The 20,997-nt window shown below is 38.8% G+C and overlaps 1 long non-coding RNA gene across 2 annotated transcripts; it reads right to left on the reverse strand.

Annotated features, from left to right (window-relative positions):
- Positions 1 to 14,789: 14,789 nt before the first annotated feature.
- LOC130560099 (uncharacterized) lies at positions 14,790 to 15,778 on the reverse strand. 2 transcript variants are annotated; one of them, XR_008963655.1, is made up of 4 exons: positions 15,667 to 15,778; positions 15,460 to 15,553; positions 15,258 to 15,312; positions 14,790 to 15,161 (listed from the first exon to the last, which is right to left on the reverse strand). It is a non-coding gene; the product is annotated as an uncharacterized LOC130560099 (long non-coding RNA). The 2 variants fall into 2 exon arrangements; XR_008963654.1 differs by having other exon boundaries at positions 15,460 to 15,556; positions 15,667 to 15,732.
- Positions 15,779 to 20,997: the final 5,219 nt, after the last annotated feature.

The following is a 20,997-nucleotide window of genomic DNA, read 5'->3' on the forward strand; positions in this document are numbered from 1 at the left end:
AGTAAATATTCTAGTATACAACCTCAAGTAAATATTCTAGTATACAACCTCAAGTAAATATACTACCTCATTACTTTGACTCATCAAAATAAGTTAGTAACTTTCCACTTGTTTGTATACGTTACAGCATTTCAATATTGGCAATTTTTTAAAAATAAATTTAAAAATAAGATTTAAAAATAAGTTGACCATATAAAGTTGAACTTATAAAGTCAACATTATTTAATGACTTAAAATATATGTAAAAATGAAGGCAGAAAAACAATTACAGTGTACCCTTTTAAAAAGTACAGTGTCGCTTTTTTAAATAGAATTTCTAGACTTTTTGTAACTTTGTTGAGCTGTAGTAGAGAGCAAGATCTTGAACCCGTACCTCCCACATGAGCACCACAGCTTCATGCAACAACCACTACACCATGATCAAACACATGTTATTCATCACTTCTCATGTGCGTTTATTGTTGTCTACAGGCCGAATTTTGCTGCTGGTGTTCACAGCGTCATCATTCATGTTTAATAGCGAGTTAATAAGTGAATTACAGCGCGTATAAATCCCTTTATGAGAAGGCCATGCTGAATACTTACGACAGGATTAAGGCTAGCCGCTAGATCATTTTAAATGTCAGCGCCTGCCAAACTTATACTGCACGACTGGTTACTTAAGGTGACAAGTCAAGAGAATATTACTGAGAAATTTACTCTATACTGGACAACCCAAAAACTCATTTTATCCAAATTTCAGCTTGTTGCATGAAGTCATCACACGAGAGTCCAGTAAACACAGCAAAACACACAGTGACCCTTCAATAACTCTTAACACAATGAGAGACGTAGCAACATGAAATTCACATACTCAACGTATCTTGTAAACCGCAATAACTACATACAAAATATTTAGTAAAAGACCACATGAAATAGAGAAACACAACTTTACTGGAAAGACGTGTTGGAAACAGAAGCTGTTTCATAAGAGCACAAAGCACATTTAATCTCTCATCTTCCTCTTAATATTTGCAAATTTCCCCTCGGGCCACTGGGAAAAGAGCCCCGAGCGCACATGAGCGCTTATCTGTGTCCTCCACATTTAACTCGGCAGCGGCTCACTAAAGCCTCCGGGACACGCGGGGTCCGGGACCCTTATTGTTTAAGGCAGGCCAGAGCATCGAGGGAGACGGCAGACTTTAGACAGTGAGGGAAAAGCGCACGCTACAAGCGATTCATTCAGCCAAACGTGTGTGAAAAGTGTCTCTTTCAGCGCTAACAATGAACAGTTTAGAAACTGGCCCCCCTCGAGACGTACACTTTCAAGAACTGAACCTTAAGACGCTTCAGATTCATTCCTTACTTCATCCAGCCGGTTTATCTGCGGTGTATTGTCTGGATACTGAAAGTGTTTTTCATTTATTCCACTCTGGAATCTTTGGTTCTTGTTATCAGCATTTGTGTGTGATGTAGGCATGAGCTATTTCTTTCAGTGATCAGTGCCCCTATTCCTAAAACATTTCATGTGACCACGGACACTTCTCCTAAACAGCAGTAAAAGGTTTTAGTCAAGAGTTTCCTCTCAAAACCCATTCCCAAAGCTGCTGAGAGAAACTTTTACTAAGAAACTGAAAGAAATCTTAAGAGAAAGGGTGAGGTATGTTGCTCATAAACAGCAATAAGATCAAATGGAGATGAAAGGGAGACTTTTGCTCAAGCGTCTCAGTGTTTCTTCTGTGCAACAACTCCAGTAATCTCACATTTGTCTTTTTGAGTTTCAAAAAGTCTTCCACTGGCCTTCAGAACGATAACGGCAAATTCGCCCATTTACCTTAACTCGCTGCTTCAGGTCTACATCCCCTCCCGTCATCTTCGGTCTGAAAATGAGCGACGCCTGGTTGTTCCATCACAGCGAGGCACCAAATCACCTGCAGAAACCTTTACTCCTTCGGTTCCCCTGTGGTGGAATGAACTGCCAGCCTCCATCCCAACTGCAGCATCCTTCACAACCTTCCAAAAACAGCTCAAAATGTTACTTTAATCCTCCTAGTAGCATGGCCTTGTAAACTAACGGCACTGTTTAGTGTGGGAACAAAATGTTTATGTGCCAAATGAATAAATGTAAATGTAATGATGAGTTAAACTTCATCCAAAGATGAAACTGACTTCAAACACAGAAGTTGAATTATATTTTTATGAAAAAAAAAACGTAATAAAAAAATCATATACATGCACTAATAAGATTCCACAATTGGTGTAAAGTTTGTTTTTATTTATGTTGATACATCTGCAACTTTTTTTTTTGCCTCTCTATCGCCATCTCTGTTTGAAACATAAAACTGCAGGTTACTTTACACACTTATCGTTAAAAAACTGATCAAAAGTAACTGACGTTTCCTGCAAATTATATACCGTTACCGTTGTATAATAATTGTATTCAATGAACAGTTTGTTGAATGGGTCCTGTAGATTGTACATCTAGTGGTTGAGCTTGGTATCGCAGTCTAAATTCAAAATATTGGAGAGACAAGTTTAGCCAAGTAAGGGTTCTTCTCGGTTTCTTTGCTTGTTAATTGAAATAATGTACAGGCACTCGATTGTTGGTGAATGTTGACCGGAAGGTAAGGGCAGTCCACGAACCTCCGCATGCGCAGAAACCTTTGTTTATGTTGTGACTTTGAAACCATCTATGAATCATTATCATAAGCTTACTGTTGTGAATCAGGATAAGATAAGGAGTAATAACTTACGTAATAACTTTTTATTTATTTTCAAGCACACAAAGTTACAGATTTTTGTTTTAAAGCAACACAAGCATGAGTGCTGTTGTGCGGTTAAGATCAAGTGCAACCCTTACACGTTGCTTGTTTTCGGTTCTATAAAAGTTTGTATGAATGCACTTCCGTTCACAACACATACTCGGAGAAGTGACACTGAAACGCTCCAGAGATCGTAAAAACCCAGACCACATATCTTCAGTCTCACGGGGTGAGAGACATTTCACAGGAATGAGGAATCTATTGTATCCTCAGCTCTACTCATTCATTCGCCATCAGTTATAGTTAAAGAAGCGTAATTGATTTTCAGCGCCTCGCACACACGCAAATGAAGCTGTCGATAATGCAACCCAGAACCAAATTCCAAGATTGCCATCAAACTAGGGGAAATAGTACTTGACAGGGAACAAAACACTGACGGCGGTGAAGCGCCGGAGAACGGAACGCCTGGAATAATGGATGAAGTCCAGGGGAGCTATCTTCCACGGGCAGAGAGTCACTGGGGATGCCGACACGGAGCCACGCAGAAATGGAAGACCTATCTGCTGCGAGAATGACTGCTCCATTCTATTTGAATTGGCTGCGTATCATCTCTTAAGAAGATGTCAGGTCTGCTCCATCTATTGCTCGCGGCTGCATTTCAATGCCTTTCACACGGCAACAGTGGAGAATAAGTGCTCGGTGATAAAAAGCCAGTTGTTAAATAGATCTGTCTATTTGTATGGTAATAATGAGCTTTAGGAGCCACCTCGCTGTGACTCGCCCAACAAGGAAGAGGATTTGTATGCAGGTATTGTGTGGCCGCCGACTTTTTCAACGACCTTGCCAAACTTTTGTACGCAAAGAATAAAGTAAATGTTTTCTTCTTTTCTGTGGATATGTGGGCTCTGAGACACACTTCAGTGTTTGGGTGTAACAAACCACTTACGACTTCCAAAATGTTTCACGTAAAGAATAAAGCAAGAGTAACTTACCCAACACTGGATGTCATACATAGGTTATGATGTCATGAGGGTGATGACTGATGTCATATATAAGCAGTGTTGGGTAAGTTACTCTGAAAAAGTAATTAATTAGTAGTTACTAATGACATATTCAATAGTGTCATTAGATTACTGTACAAATGACTCTCTCCAAAAAGTATTTAGTTACTTATTACTAATTACTTTCTATATCCTACATCCACCTCAATTAGTTAAGTGAGTCAAGGATAGACATGAAACGGCTCTTTTAATTCATTCAAATAAATAATATAAAACTACATAAAGTACTCTTATTAACTGACCAAAGTATTACAAATGTGAGAATTATACATTAAAGCACAGATTTTAAAGTTAGACTTTGAATTTTGATGTCAATTCCACTATTGCACACACATACAGTATATTACACAAAGTATTTAGTTTAATTACATCAAAAGTAACTGTAATTAAATTACAGAAAAAATTACAGTAATCCCTTACTTTACTTTTTCAAGTGAAAAGTAATTAAATTACAGTAACTAATTACTTAGTAACTAGTTACACAAAACACTGTATATAAGTGATAATGTCATAAGAGTAGTGACAGACAATGATGATGACGATAAGTGATGATGTCATAAGAGTAGTGACTGACGTCATATATAAGCGATGATGTCATAAGGGCGATGACTGATGTCATATATACGTGATGATGTCATAAGAGTGATGACTGACACAATATGTAAACAATGATGTCATGAGGGCAATGACTGATGTCATATACAGTATAAGTGATGATGTCATAAGAGTAGTGACAGACAATGATGATGACGATAAGTGATGATGTCATAAGAGTAGTGACTGACGTCATATATAAGCGATGATGTCATAAGGGCGATGACTGATGTCATATATACGTGATGATGTCATAAGAGTGATGACTGACACAATATGTAAACAATGATGTCATGAGGGCAATGACTGATGTCATATACAGTATAAGTGATGATGTCATAAGAGTAGTGACAGACAATGATGATGACGATAAGTGATGATGTCATAAGAGTAGTGACTGACGCAATATGTAAACGATGATGTCATGAGGATAATGACTGATGTCATACATAGTTTATGATGTCATGAGGGGGATGACTGATGTCATATATAAGTGATGATGTCATGAGGGTGATGACTGATGTCATATACTGTACAAGTGATGATGTCATAAGCACGATGTTAGCCATTTTTAACTGACTTTGCATCAAGTGGTGATTCGACAAAGATCACAAATTGTACAAAAGTACCTCAAATGCTCTGAAAAAGAACCTGTTAAATTGATTTGTGCACAAGCCAAACAATCTGGCAAATTATTGAGTGTTTGCTTTCTAGCGGTCTCTTGAATTGGAAGGTTCAAGAGACGGTGGACGGTTTATGCTCAAGGTGGCTAAAAAGTCTCTTTTGCAAGCAATGAGGAGGTAAAATATTTCTGTGAATTACACGCAGGCCATTTGCACGTGACAACACCGATGAGTTCTCGAGTGTATCTGCTATATGAGGATGTTAATACGGCTGCATGTCTTCAGTTGATGGTGCCTCTCTCACGTGCAGATGCAGTGGAGAAATCCCTACCCTCACCCCACACGCACCGGCCCGCCGTGGCTTCCACTCGCTTTTCATTTATCTGGCCGAATAACTATAAAAATCCGTCAGGGGCGAGCGAAGATTGGGGCTTTCTCGCTCCTGCGGGCTCCGGGCCCGTAATGCAGGAGTCTGTTTTTATTATTCTTGCCAAAGGAACACTATTTCATCAAGCGCACGATTCCGGCAGCAGAGCGGAGAGGAGATAGAGCCGGCGCTCGGGCTATATTTCTTCCAATCAAACATCCCGGCCGGCAGGAAAAAAATGAGCTGGCGCCATCAAAGGCCCAGAATAATGCTGCCACCTTTTATGTAAAAGGAAAGGACTGATGGACAAATACAGGAAGGAACGACAAGTTTAATGGCGTGTGTTGAGGGGCCCGAGATTGGAAAAGTGACAGGGAGAGTCGGCCTCCTTGGCGGAATATAAATTGCGGGGGGGCCCGCCGTAAAAAGGCTTTTATCTGGAGTGAATATGGGACGTAATGCGCGGGTCAGGGTTAAGTCATTCTCTCCGGCGAGTTAAGCGAATAATGAAAGCGAGTCTTCAGGAGAAGGAGCACTGCCTCAGCCAGTTTGTCTTCATTTATTATGCCAAATCTCGTGATTTTGGCGTGGCGGCGCGTGGTGCCGCGACTCGCGCCGCTGGACGACGTATCGCTTCATTTACACAAGGTAATGAAAGCGGAGAACGAGAGGACAAAACAATTTACCTGCTGACACGAGGAGAGGTGATTTGCGAACACGAGGGCCGGGGGCCGGGAGGAGGAAGACAGGGGCCCGGCGATAAAGATAGAGAGACGGGGTCTTTTGCCCAACCGTGTGTGATCACAGCTGTGATGATGTCCTCGCTCACACACGTGGACGGAGGCGTTGCCCTGAGGAGTGAAACAAACAAAATCTGAATGAGAAAATTACAGACTTGAGAGAAACAAAACAAAATCACCAGATCAAATTGCCTGCCGCTGGCTATTACACACTGGACTACAGAAGTGGAAAGTTCATACAACAAATGACATGTACACAAATCAAGCATTAACAATGAAACAAATTTAAATCCTAAATCATTTCTTTATTGTTTGTCTGATAAACAAACGTTTGAATTCAAACGTAGTAACCAGAAACAAGTTTCATTAAAAGCATTACCATTCAACAGTCGCTCACTCATGAATAATACTAAACACATCAAAACTAACACAAACATAACTTTGGGAAATATGTTATGACAAAAAAACTCCAAATAAATCTGTGTAGGGTCGTGTAGACACAGATCCACAAATGATATGAAAACTGTCACAAACTCACTGTAATACAGTTCAAAGTAAGGAAGAAGGAGGCGGGAACCGGCGAACGTTAAATCAACTTTGAATCAAATAAACCAACCACAAAACGAAAGTAAAGGGCCGACAGCTAGCTCACGGTCAACTGCCGGCCACACAAACATAAAATAAAACTTAACATAATGTCCAGGCCTGGTCCTCTCTCGTCCTTTAATGCTTCCGGAGCTCCTCCGTGAGAGATGCGAGACCGGTGCAACGCGCAGCTGACACTCATTATCACTCGTGCCACCGGCCTCGCACCGTTCCCTCACGGCTCTCGTCCCACCTTCCTCGTTGCACAATTACTAAGCAAGTATAATAAGACAAATCAATGCTTGACAAGAGCGAGTTTTTATAATTATGACATAAACATCAGTCCAGCTTTTGATCAAAAATTGAAATATCAATAATAAATCATTACTAATAAAATAATTTAAAAATATCAAATTTCTGTAACATTTTCGTACTAAACGTAGTAACCCATTGAAATGAGTTGATGAATGCGTATGTAAATGTTCAGCTCGTCCTTTCTCTTGCCCTTCCCAATATGGCGGCGATGTTGATGTGTGGCGTTCAATGCAGCGTCTGTCAGTCAAGTTTGGAAAGAGGACCATCAAAAAGTAAGCTGTCTTTGATATTGCCTGATTGAATAAAACTGTCAGTGTGGATACGTAGTGACCTTACACGTTTCAAGTGAAACAGCTGAAAGAAGAAGTCATATTGCTGTAACGCAGAGATGTGGTTTTATCATGGTCTTAAGACAGCCGTACCTCATGTTCACAGACGAGCAATCAGGATTTAATGGCCAGAACAACTGAAGGATCCAATCAGAGGCAGAAACTCTCAGACGCTGTAAGAGTCGTCTATGAGAAGCACGGCAGTCATTACCATCAGCACAACGCAACAGGTATTTTTATCTCTGATCAAGACAGCGCTGACGTCTGAAGAGCAACCTGAAATGACTGCCTTCAAGTCCATGAGAACGTTTGCACACAAACAGAGAAATGAACCGAGATGTTCAGGCATTGTTTTTGAATACGCTCACTGTGAGGCGTCTTTCTGTTACTTTCATTGGGCAGACTCTTTCATCCAGAGCAACACACAGTGCGCATTTCATCTATCGATGGGACACACACACAACCTTTGCAGTGCTAGTGAAGAGCACATGGATAGTCTCCATATTCCCAATAAGAGCTTCAGAACGTGTTGTTTTAACGGATGTGCCGCCGGTCATACATCACACCGGTGGGAAGTTTTTCCTCATGGTGTGATGGTCTCAGATCGGCTGAAGTGATTGGAAGACAATCATTGTCATGACTCCCTGTCATTTTCCAATCACTTGCGTTTAGGACAACCGTCTCTCGGGCTGTTAGATCCGATCCCGCGCTGTTGTGAAATTAAGCGTGGACTTGTTGGTTAGTTCGATATCTATACTTTTCAAAATAAGTAAAGCGGTCCGTATGCGTCACAGATTTCTGTAAGACCGAATGAGACGGACACTTGACTCTTGTGGCTGTATGTGTGTGCAGGTGGAGTTGGTTCACGCTGAGCTGATGAACGTCGGGCAGGTGTCGAGATCTGCTGGCACAGCGTCACCGCACGTCTTCAGAGCGCAGAGGAAGTGTCGCTCTCCACGGGCATGCTGGGAAAATCCCGGCTGCTGTCTTCACAACAAATCAAAGCCAAGCGGCTCTGCGGCGGCGCGGTCCATTCAGCTTCACATTTCCCCAGCAGGAGCCGACGCTCACCGCAGCGCTTGTTTAGACTCACTGTCTAACACCAGAAAAACAGATCTGTCCAGTGTTACGGGAGATCTTACCACTCACTGGATTCATGACATCATTGACTGTTTACTCTTTGCCCCGCACGCGCTTTGGTTATATCAATGTGGAATATTTGGCGGAGGGTTATTTTCGAAATATGGTCACAAACCCGTCCTTACACTTTACAGGCATTTAAAAGACTTACGAATGAAAAAATCCACCCGATTTAGCCTTTTTATAAAGATGAGTGTTATTGAAGTCTTGACAGGTTTTTTCATTTTTTTCTAAATTCATTTGAATTTCATTTGTACTTGAAAAACCCACGTTCACCTCCCTGTGTTCGACTCTTTTGTATGGTGTACAAACGCTTTTTCAAATTAAGTTAACCAATCAAAGACAAGTAGAGGGCCTAATAAATGCATAAAAAAGCAAACCAAAATAATTATTTATCAATAATGCAAATAATAAAAAATATATATCTGTCCTTTGATTTTGGGTCATTTGTGTTATCGGTGACACAAACTTTTCTTTTGAAAGAATAAAAATAAGTAAGTACTTGCAAGGTCAAAGGTCAGCAAAGAAGACGCTCTGTTCAAGCACACACATGGTGAGTGTCCCTTTCCTTGATATAAATGAAACATCTTATTTCAAATGTCGGTTTTTGGTATGGTTCTTTAAAAGCGTCATTGGTGTTGCTTTGGTTTGTGTCAGCATGAAGGATTTTTATTGAAAAAACATGTATCATGTATAGATTTTAGTGTGCCTCATCATGTTAGCTTTGAGGTGACTTTCGGAAGATTAGCCTTTCATGGGAATTTGTAACGGTTTTACTCCAATGACAGAAAACTCTATGCAAATAATAAGTCAAATAAGATAACGGACACGATTCAAGGTGGCCATTATTATTGGTAACAATGGAATCATGCCAGTTACTTTTTGAAGTCTGTTTTTTGAGAATGAGCCTGGAATATTTAGGTATTTTTTACAGAGATTTTATAGATAGTAAAACCTGACATCCCAGCAATGTAAACAAACTAAACGATGTTAAACGAAGTGCAGAAAGGTTGATGGAAGGGAAATTTACTTAAAAATATATACTTGAAAATACAGCTAGCATACAAATGACAATGTACATATTCTGAATTCACTATTATTTGTACACTGACAGTTTGTGATGGAAGTCGTGCTGATCTGGTTGATTTGATATGTGTGAATAAATGCATTTTCCTGTAACAACAAATTGTCCTGTAAACAACAAACAACAAAATTTGTCTGATATAAGTATTATTGTTGTTCCTAATTTCATAGAGGATGCTAAAAGAAGCTGATGGGGTAAGGTGTAAAGTCAGGTTATATCCATGTCTGTTTACTCGGGTCTCTGATTTCAACCTCCCAGCATCAGTGCTGATGATGTCACGTCAGGAAAACACCTACAGACCCACAAACACAGCACCCCGTGAGAGAGCACTACAGAACAAAACATCTTAAAGTTCATACTCAAGTCCTCACTGAGCAAGTTTTAAAAAGTGTATCAATTTATCTCAACATTAAAAGGCGGAGATCTGAAACTGCAATTTCAAGCTCATTTGCATGTAGGCCTATAGATTCCACATCTGAAAGAGATGTGTACACACGTTCGTCCTATGGATCACACATACTGTCACTGAGAAATGATTGTGAAATCAAATTAAGGATGGTTTATAAATAAGGGCCCAGATATCTAAACCCGCCTGTGCTCTGCTGGGGGTCCGTGGGTGATCTCAGCATCTCCGGTCATAGCTGTACATCCATGATGTGACTTTATGTAATAGATCCATGTGTTTGGGATGTTTGTGTCTAATTCTGCATGTCACTGCAGATTCATCCCGTAGATCAGATACTCAAACCAACCCGTCTGACGCCAACAGCCACTTTAAAAATCACTTAAATCACATTTATTCTGAACTTGAGCAGATCCTCTTGACCGAGTCTGATGTGTAAATGAGTTGAGTTACTGCCGTGTGATTTTCAGAATGACCCACTGAACTGTTATATGTGATGAAGTCACCAGTGATTAATGATGTCTATATAATGTCATTGATATATACTGTATATAAGAGCACCTGTCAACGTCCAAATCTTATACGAGCAGCAGGAATGCTTGTATTTCCAAAAACCTGCAGCACTCAGACAAGCAAAAGTGCGCACGTCTGCTCAGACCCTGACGTGCAGGCGCAATATCGTTTTTTCTAATTGCTTACACACAATTTTTGAAACTATGGCTCCATTTCTCAAAACTCAATACCAATATACACAATACCACCGATAACACACAAAATGCTAAATGTCACACACATCTTGCAAAAGCAAACACGTCATTTAAAACTATTTTAACTCTTCTAAACATTGTATTTTAGCGTGTAGTAACTCTGCACACAAACATAAAATAATTAGCCACATACACACCAAATTTTCTCTTTTGTGTCTTTTTCCAGTGTACTGTGAAGCGCCCAGGAGTTTGTCATAGCACTCGCACTACATTTACACATACACACTATAGTATACATCTATACATTTTCACTATAAACAGAAATGCAGGGGGTGTAGAGTAAATATTGTATTCTGAAAACATTGTGTTTTATTGAGTTTGACTAAGGGATCAACAGTAACAGATGCATTTGAAGATTCTGTAAGCTTGTTGCTGTAGTGAAAAAATATTGCGCGTGCTGTCTTCATCCTCTCATCATCCTCTTTGGCTCGCTTTCTACATGTACAGTGAGTAAACCAAAAAGTTGGAAGTGTTTTCACACACTTCTGTAAATGAGTGTAGAATTTTTAATGAAACACACGTGCTATTAGTTTTACATGTCTGATGTAAAGACCTGTGTTTAGAGTTTGGCACAAAGTCTGTTTTACGATAGCAAACTGAGTTTAAAGCATGTCACGTGTTTTCGGTTTTGCAGACTTGATCTCAAGATTTGGTGAATGGGTGAATGGTTATTTCACTGAGTGAGCCTCAAGTATCACTTTTAGTGTCTAAAAAACTGTAAAGCACTTTTCCACGTCAAAGACCGTTTTTATAAATACGAACATTCTGTGGATTTTTGTGTACGTCCACTTTACGATCAAATCTCTAGTTATGCACGCTTTATAAACGAGGCCCCTGATGTGCCGTGAAGAATTAAAGCAGTTCTGATGGAGAAGGCGGCCCAGTCCGGTACTGTCAAGTGTCCGTGCCCATATGTGACTGTGACAAAAATCTGAAAACTCAACAAAACCAAACAAAGTGTTAGATGACGGAAAGAAACACTGGAACAGGTTTATTACAAGTTTGGTGTCATTTGTAAAAATGTAAGAACATTGAGAATTATAAATAATGATGGTTGAGATTTTAGCTAAACCCATAAGACAAAACACACGTGAGATCTCAGTTATTTCTCGTAGACATCAATGAGATTAAAGAGCAAATGCAAACATTTGTTTACGTCTCATCTGCATTTCTCCTGAGAATACGAGTCAGAAATCTGACAAATGTGTGTGTCATGAGAGTTTGAGAAGAGAAGTCAACAACGTGTCAAACTTAGCTCAAGTCTGCAATCAAAACATCTCAATAATGAGCTCAAACATTTCTCATCAAATGCACTCAAATCCAGATGATTTGACCTTTATAATCTACATTCATTTGACACTCATCTCATGTCACTCTTTTGTTTTCGAGGCCGCGGTGTTTTTATGTTATAGATGTGATATAATCACTATACTGTATGTGGAATATGACGTGATGTTCATTTGAGTTTTTCTTGTTATGTCACAAACACACACACGCATGCTGTCTCTTTCTGTCTGTCAGTCTATCTTTGTGTGTGTGTGTGTGTGTACAGGAAAATGATAATGTTTCTAATCTTGTTACATGGCACACAGGATTGTGTTCAGTGTTAATGATGAGCGCACGCACACACACACACACACACACGCACACACACACACACACGCACGCACGCACACACACACACACCCGCGCACACACACAAACACCCATGCACACACACACACACAGAGCGGTGGAGACGCGTCCTTTCAATTTGTGTGCTGTCATCTCTCTGCGCGGTCACAGAAATTGATGAGCCCTCTTCCCTTTAATTAAATCAAAAGCGAGCAGGGGGCTTCACTCTGTGTGTGAGGGGGCGGGGTGAGGGGGTCCGGAGCCCGTCCTGTTCCGACAGATTCGTCTCACAGAGCAGCCCCATCTGTGACACGCTGCGATTCTACACATCAACACCTGATGAATCACTTTCTTCATGTTTTGATTCTCCCATTCAAGACCTTCTGAAACTCTTCTGAAAAAATACAAATGATTCAACTGTTTAAAAGGAGAGAAATGAAATAAAAGTTTAAAATGCATTGATTAAAAACATAATAATTATTGTATGATGGAAAGCAATGTTTCCCTATGAGCTCATAAATAAAAGTTAAATATGCTAAATAATCAAGTGAATGGTACATGTGTAGTGACTGGTGTGTGTGTGTGTGTGTGTGTGTGTGTGTGTGTGTGTGCGTGCGTGCGTGCGTGCGTGCGTGCGTGCGTGCGTGTGTTCATGTTTGTATATCCCGGTGGGGACACACCAACACATGGGGACTCGTGTCACTGTGGGGACCAAAATTGAGGTCCTCATAGGCACAAAAGCTTATAAATTGTACAGAACAATATTTTTTTTTAATCTAAAAATGCAAAAAGTGTTCTATGATCTTTAGGGTTAGGGGTTGGGGATAAAATATACAGTTTATACAGTATACAACTCAATACGCCTGTGGACTGTCCCCACGGAGATAATAAACCAGACGTGTGTGTGTGTGTTCTGTGGTGTATGAGGGTAACAGAAGCTGATGGCTGTCGTGTTTGTGGCCCCTGTGCCCCTGTTTTGCTATTCATCGCATGGACCCACAAATGAAATTATATGAGGGAGGGTACAGAACGTTTGAGAATTAATCCCATTTAGGCCAAAAGCACTTCAGAGTCGTACAGTAAAGCCTGAGGGTTTACCAGAAAAGACATTTACAATTAAAACACTCATTATGACCGGCGGTGTTATAATACAGCTGAGACATGAAACACATGTGTGTCTGATAAACTTACATTTCCTATTTTTAGATGAATTATTATTTTCTATTTCTGATCATTTCTTATAAAGAATTCAATAAAAAAGAAAAGAAAAATAGTAATGCGATAACAAATAAACTGTTCAAATCGTAAATAAAATTACAATCAATTTAAAATATCAAGAAAACATTTATAGTAATAACATTTGAATTTACTGAATAGAAGCATATCAGCTGGAAATTATTGTGTGGGTTTCACTCAAATATGACTTTCATTTTATTGAACCAATAAATAAGGAGAGTTTACGTGAACCATGTACTAAATTAACATTACAGAAACATTCTAGGAAATATGTATTATTAGTAATAGGAGAATAGAAATGAAACCAATATTATATTTATGTTAAATAAAATAAATCATTATAATAACAATGGGATTATAATAATTATAGTGCAGTTAATATAAAATCATATAATATATATTTACATTTCACTTCTTAACCTCCGTTTTATTTTAAGTATTTAAAAATGATATAATGGAACATATGACTGTGTGTGTACAACAGAATTGACAACCAGAAACTAGTTATTAATCCAGTTCAATAAATGACTGATTGAATATATTGTCATGGTTAAATCATACAGTAAATCACACTCCATGGTGTGGTTATTTTGGAGGTTCAACAGTTTTTAATGTTTGTATTATAATTTGAGATACAGATTAAGAAATGAATATACTGGTCATTAAGTTATTTACACTGCATAGATTTTGACTTCAGCGGTAAAAGCGCAGTTTTTGATGCAGTCGTTTGATGAAAGGAGTTTCTGCTGCCTGTCTGTGTGTGTCACTGAAGTCAAACACTGACCCCTACTGGCCAACACCGCTACTGCAGTACACGAGCCACTTACTACACTCCAAGAAGAAAAGGATCAAGAATGAACCTTTTGAGGTTCCTGGAGATTGCAACTGTGGGGGACCTTAAAGGTTCATTTCTGAACCTTTTTTAAAAGGTTCCAATTGGAGCCCTCTCTTAAAGGTGCATTTAGAACCAGCAGAGTTCCTTTTGGAACCCCTTTTAGTCACCATTTCAGTAGTATTATTACTATTGTTATTATTATTATATTACGCATTATACTATAACAACATTTCATAACACATGACACAACACCATGATTGGCCATTAAATATTTATTGTGTACATGCACAAATTTCAGACAAAACACAAAATGACAATACATTTTATTTAACATCTGATTGTGATATGTGCAACATTAACAAAGTAAAATAATTATGAAATAAAGCAAGCCCACCTCACTGCATACATTTATTTGATGCCCATTTTAATCTGTAATATGTCATCATATTTGATCATGATTACTATATTCCAAACCCTCCTGACTGTCTTTCCTTAGCTTTTTGACTAGTGTTTTCGTGTGTAAGTGAACGGTGAATTTATCAGTCCTTCTTAACATTCTTCCTAACATCAGCCATAAACAGAGAGAAAGTCCATGAACTGATGTATGCAGTGCAGAGCTGTGTAAATCACCCTTCAACACGGTGTGTTTTTTCAAAAAGTGCAATAATAAGTCATACAAATACAACATTTAGCTGCCACACTGCACTGATGCAGGCTTCACTGACACCTGAGAGAAAGAAAAACAGACAAATTCATAAACTAAGAATTAACTTTAACATCTTCACCTCTGTCATTTTAGATGTAGATCTTAATGATATCTCACACAGTAGATCACAGTAGAGGGATATGTTTCATCAGTAACATCAAGATGCCACAGCCTGAGGTAATGATAAGGATCAGTCATTCATGCTCATATTGCTGTTATTGTGTATTAATAAGAAACTATAATAAATACATCCCCTTAAAACTGACCAAAAATACTGAATGAGAGAGGCAAGAAAGCTGAATATAAATATGTTATTTACCTGTGATGGTGATCCAGATCATTGAGGAAAACTTGCTCAGCGTCTTGATCACACAAATTCTGCAGCACAGCCAAACCATGTAGTGTATGATGGCCTACTAAATACAAAATGTTCATTTAAATATACCTTTATACTAATGTAGAGATCTGAGTAAAGTGCTTTACTATTCTGTATAAATTCACCATGGTAGACATGATGTTTGCATACCGTACAGTGGGCTTTAAAAGTGCAGAGCAGGAGAAGGCACAAATGCATAACATGGGCGGACACCGCTCTGGAAACAGAACACAGATTATGCATTTATCAATTTAGATCAAACATGACCTGTAGCGTGTTCCTTGTGGTTAGGCATAAATGGAGATCAAGGATTATCCGTTCATTAAAATGATGTAGGCTTTTGACTCTTTGTACAGGTTGCGGGGCCACATTAATGGCAACATGACAGTAGAGAGACACATCTGGAAAAGCACAAACTCAACAGAAAACACATGGAATGATTAAGAGCTATACAGTAATATACCACAGTAAACCTGATCAAGAAATCATTGGTTTCAAGTCTTGTCATTTAAATAATCATAATTAAGATTAAACAAACATTCACACTTAAAGGGATACAGTAAATGAACATTCTCTCATCATTTCTCCCCCTCTGATTGTTCCAAACCTGTATACATTTCTTTCTTCTGCTGGAAGATATTTGGAAGAATGTCAGATCTCATCCTCTACTGACACCCATAGTATTTATTTTCCCTACTATGGCAGTAAATGGGGGATGAGATCTGACATTCTTCCAAATATCTTCCTGTGTGTTCAACAAAACAAAGAAAGGTATACATGTTTGGAACAATCCGAGGGTGAGTAAATGATGACAGAACTTTATTTTTTGGGGTTAAGTATCCCTTTAAGACAGACTACTGCTGACTTAATGCAGCTGACCAACACAGAATGCATTAACATATTAATATGTTGTGAAGTTTACATTTATACTTGACAGAATAAATTATAATAGTCACTAAATCAGCACATGTTTACCTAAATGAACAGACTTTATTTCTGCTTGTTGTGCCTTGCAGACTACAGTTAAAAACTTTGGCTGTTCAATAAGAAAGCACAATGTTTTAATGTTAAACACATAAATCTTCATTTACATTCAGTACTTACGCGCTGATTGTTGTCCATATTTGGTTGCTAGAAATGCGCTTCATCCATTTTTCAGGTGCGTTGTCACCTGCGTCTTAGCATCTTTCCCCCTTTCAGTGATATATGTTTATCTTTTTCTCTATTTAAAAAAAAGTGAAGGGATGAAATAATTAACACAAATGTTGCCTTTGTAGCACTATACATCTCTCTTTATAATTTTTTCACTGTCCTAAATAGAAAAAAGGTCACTTTGAAATCGGTTAACTAACAGAGCTTCAGTCTGTATTTTAATGTACAGTATCCATGTTACGTTTCATTTGTTTTATTTTCATGTTTTCATAAAGGTCATAGTAATTTTGTTAAGTCTTACCTCAGATACCGCTCGCGCAGCAGAGTTTGTAAGGGTTTTGAGCTGCGCCACGCGCGCGAGAGACATTTGAACGCAAGACTTCGTTTGAGGCGAAGTGAAATATCCCACTTCCGACCTCGTAGCGTTCCAGTCAATCGTTTTGCATAAGTTAGCTCCGCGCTAATGTCACCAGTGTTGGGTAAGTTACTCTGAAAAAGTAATTAATTACTAGTTACTAGTTACATATTCAATAGTGTAATTAGATTACTGTACAAATGACTCTCTCCAGAAAGTATTTAGTTACTTATTACTAATGACTTCCTATATCCTACATCAACCTTGATGAGTTCAGTGATTGAAGGATAGGCATGAAACGGCTCTTTTAATTCATTCAAATAAATAATATAAACTACATAAAGTACTCTTATTAACTGACCAAAGTATTACAAATGTGAGAATTATACATTAAAGCACAGATTTTAAAGTTAGACTTTGAATTTTGATGTCAATTCCACTGTTGCACACACATATATTACACAAAGTATTTAGTTTAATTACATCAGAAGTAACTGTAATTCAATTACAGAAAAAATAAGAGTAATCCCTTACTTTACTTTTTCAAGGGAAAAGTAATAAATTACAGTAACTAATTACTTACTAACTAGTTACACAAAACACTGAATGTCACTGCAAGCATTTTGGATTATGTAACGCGTCTCCCTGCGCTCGTGCTTGATTGATCTGTCCTGAGTTCATAGGTCGTATGTCCGACTATGAGCGCAGTTTCCGATGTTATTTCCAAGTAGTATTTGGGAAGAAGCATTCCGAGTTTGCCTGAACGTAGCACTGGCTCTTGAACTCATAAGTCTACGTCATTTGTGATGTTTGAAATAAGTTAAAACGATTGGAGATGTTTTTCTCTGTGTTTTTCATGGGGAAATGACATGTTTATTGTTTGAGATGGTGGTGGCCTACTCTGAAATTGTTTGTGTATTTAAATATGACTAATGTAAATGTAAACTAAACAAATCAATAAGAATAATAATAACATCAACAACTAAACTACTTATAGAACTTATAGGTTCAACTTTGAACCTTTTTGATTATTAGAAGTTCATATTTGAACTTTAAAGTTCTTTTTTTAACTCTAAAGGTTCAATCTCTTCTAAGAGTGTACATAAACATAACACTGCTCCAATATTTCAACTTTTAATATCAATTCAAATTTATTTATAGAGCACTTTAACACTCCAAGATTTACCAAAGTGCTGAACAATAAAAAAAAGAAATAATAGTAATAATAATGAAAATAAATAGATACTAACAGAAAGAAAAAATGTAGCCACGTACTACTTTATAGCATAAGCTATGAAAACAAATGAGTTTTTGACCATGACATAAACGTGCATGGATGTTGATACGTTAACAGACAGCAGAAACACATTCCACAATCTAAGGGCAGCAACAGGAAAAACGTCGCCCTTACATGTCAATTGAAGGGGTCTGGAAGAGCAGCAAATATTAAAAAGCTCAGAAATTTAGCCAGCAACCTAGCTGCTGTATTTTCAACAAGCTGCAGGTGTAACAGTAAAGACTGACACACTCCTGGATATAATGCATTGCAATAATCGAGGTGTGACAAAACAAAGGCATGAAACACTTTTTCAATATTTGTAAAAGAAATATTTGGGTTATAAAGCAGTTATACCTGCATGAATAAAAAGAGGGATTCTAACGAAATACCTGCCAAATAATGAGCCATTTTTAACTCACATGTTATAAATGCTTAATAAATGTATTTATTCATTAGTTATTTGACTCGAAAAGTAGATTCATCATTATCTTGATGTTGTTTGCAAAATAGGATGTCAGACTGGAGACTGTAGGGTGTTGTGATGTTTTTCTTATACCTGCTCACTATTTAGCAGATATCTTGTTAGAATCCACCCCTGCTTTATAATGCATTTGTAAATGACTTATTAATCGTTAATGAACACATTTATAAATGCTTCATAAAGGGTACCTTAATGTAAAGTGTTACCAATATTTGTTATTTAAGTGACGATATGTGTGCTTTTCATCTGCATAAAAGTTGTATAAATTTCATGCTTTCTAAAAACAGCTCTACGAATAAGCATATACAGCGAAAAGAGCATTGGTCCCAAAACAGAACCCTGCAGAACTCCTGCAGAAATACAAGACAAAGTTCTATCTTTGTCTTTTATAAAGGACACAAACCACCCAAGAGCCACGTCCTTAATTTCAACACAATGCTTAAGACGCAATTGCTGCAGTGTGGTCTAACAAAATTATGCTGACAATAATTATTCCCACAATCTACTCCCAAAAGGAGGGTAGACTCTGTCTCTGTCTGTCTGTCTGTCTGTCTGTCAGATGGCTCGCCAGCACCTCTTTGAAGCTGACCAAAAGTCCTATTCCACGGCCTCTCTGACCTTCTCCCAAAGTTGAGTCACACATCCCTTACCAGTGCAGCTGTAGTCCTTCTATCCTGCCGGTACCTGTCAGGTGAATCAAGAAGCCCTCGAGCTAACCAATCCTAAAACCGAAGGCCTCCCTTAGCACATGTTCTTAGGGTGCTGCCATGACAGGCGCATACAACCTTCCAGCTGCTTCTGTGATGGAGGCGTTAAGCAGGGCCTCTTTAGTCTCCATGTCTCTAGCCTCCCTCAGAATGATGAAATACCTCCTCTGGAGAAAAGAGTAAATATGTCAACAGGATCCTAGTTCACTCTCACGATCCGTTTGGGTTTTCCAGGTCTGTCCAGCAGCCTGCCCTGCCATCAGGTCAAACTCACCACCAGGTGTTGTTTAGTTGACAGCTCTCAAGTGTCCAAAATATATGGCCACAGGTCCAATGATAGAAAGTCGATACAAACTCAGGACAGGCTCAAAAGTCCAACAACAAAACACTGTTCAGGTTCAGATCAGGAACACCGTTCCTCTGAATCACTCTCTTCTCCAAGTTTCCCTTTTGTAACCAATGTTACCTCGCAAAACAAGACCTTTCAGGCCTCCACCCAGGAATTCCAAGAAAGCTAGATACTCTACAATGTTACTCAGTCAGATACTTACCACCCTTATAACCCAAAATCACATTGAGTCGACCCTCTTGTTCACCAGGCTACACATTAGCATCAGGTCAGGGACTTGTGAGTATTCCCACACATGCTCGAGTCACTCATTCACCTTCATGAAGGTTTTACAAAATTCACTGGATTGCTTGTAGAAATTGTGTTTATATTTGCTGAATGTACAGTACTTCAGTGTTACTGTTGCTGTAGTTTGCAGAAGAGCACATGAAATGACTCTTACTTTTGGTGGATCAGACAGTCATACTGTACACTAGTTCACCATCACACACTCTTACAGACAACACACTCTCTCTCTCTCTCTCTCTCTCTCTCTCACACACACACACACACACACACACACACACACACACACACGGTTCTGGCATTAACCCGTCCTCCACTCCAGCCACGCACTTTTAATTTGAGCGCTCTGATTAGCAGATGATTGGCTGACAGACGCTCCAAGACTCCCCTCTCTCTCTCTCTCTCAGCCTGCAACTCAATCACAGCCAATTAGCAGCTCCCCAAACACACTCTTCTATTAGAGCGTCATAATCCACTCATTGTGTCCTGATTTGCCAAATAAATCACTCCAGAGGCGCTGCGGTTTTCTCTTACCCCGCTGTCTGCCAGCCGTCCTTTCATTCATTCTCTCTCTCTCTCTCTCTCTCTCTCTCTCTCTCTCTCTCTCTTTTATGTCAGAGACTTTTATAGCAGTAAATACTTGGTAGCTTTATCCTTTGATACGCTATTCTACACTCTGTGTTTCATAGCTTTCACTTTAATACTTTGATCTTTTTTCTTTTTAGCTTTCTGTATAGCCGGGTGTCACGTTTAGCAGATGGAGAGAATCAACATCTCTCTCTTTCTCTCTCTCTCTTGTGAAGAGTGCAGAATAATTCAGCAGCATCAGACCTCATGTGTGTCCTTGTACTACAAGGTTAAGAATGCATTATG

The sequence above is a fragment of the Triplophysa rosa genome, linkage group LG10 (genome assembly GCF_024868665.1).
Source record: "Triplophysa rosa linkage group LG10, Trosa_1v2, whole genome shotgun sequence".
Classification (NCBI taxonomy): domain Eukaryota; kingdom Metazoa; phylum Chordata; class Actinopteri; order Cypriniformes; family Nemacheilidae; genus Triplophysa; species Triplophysa rosa.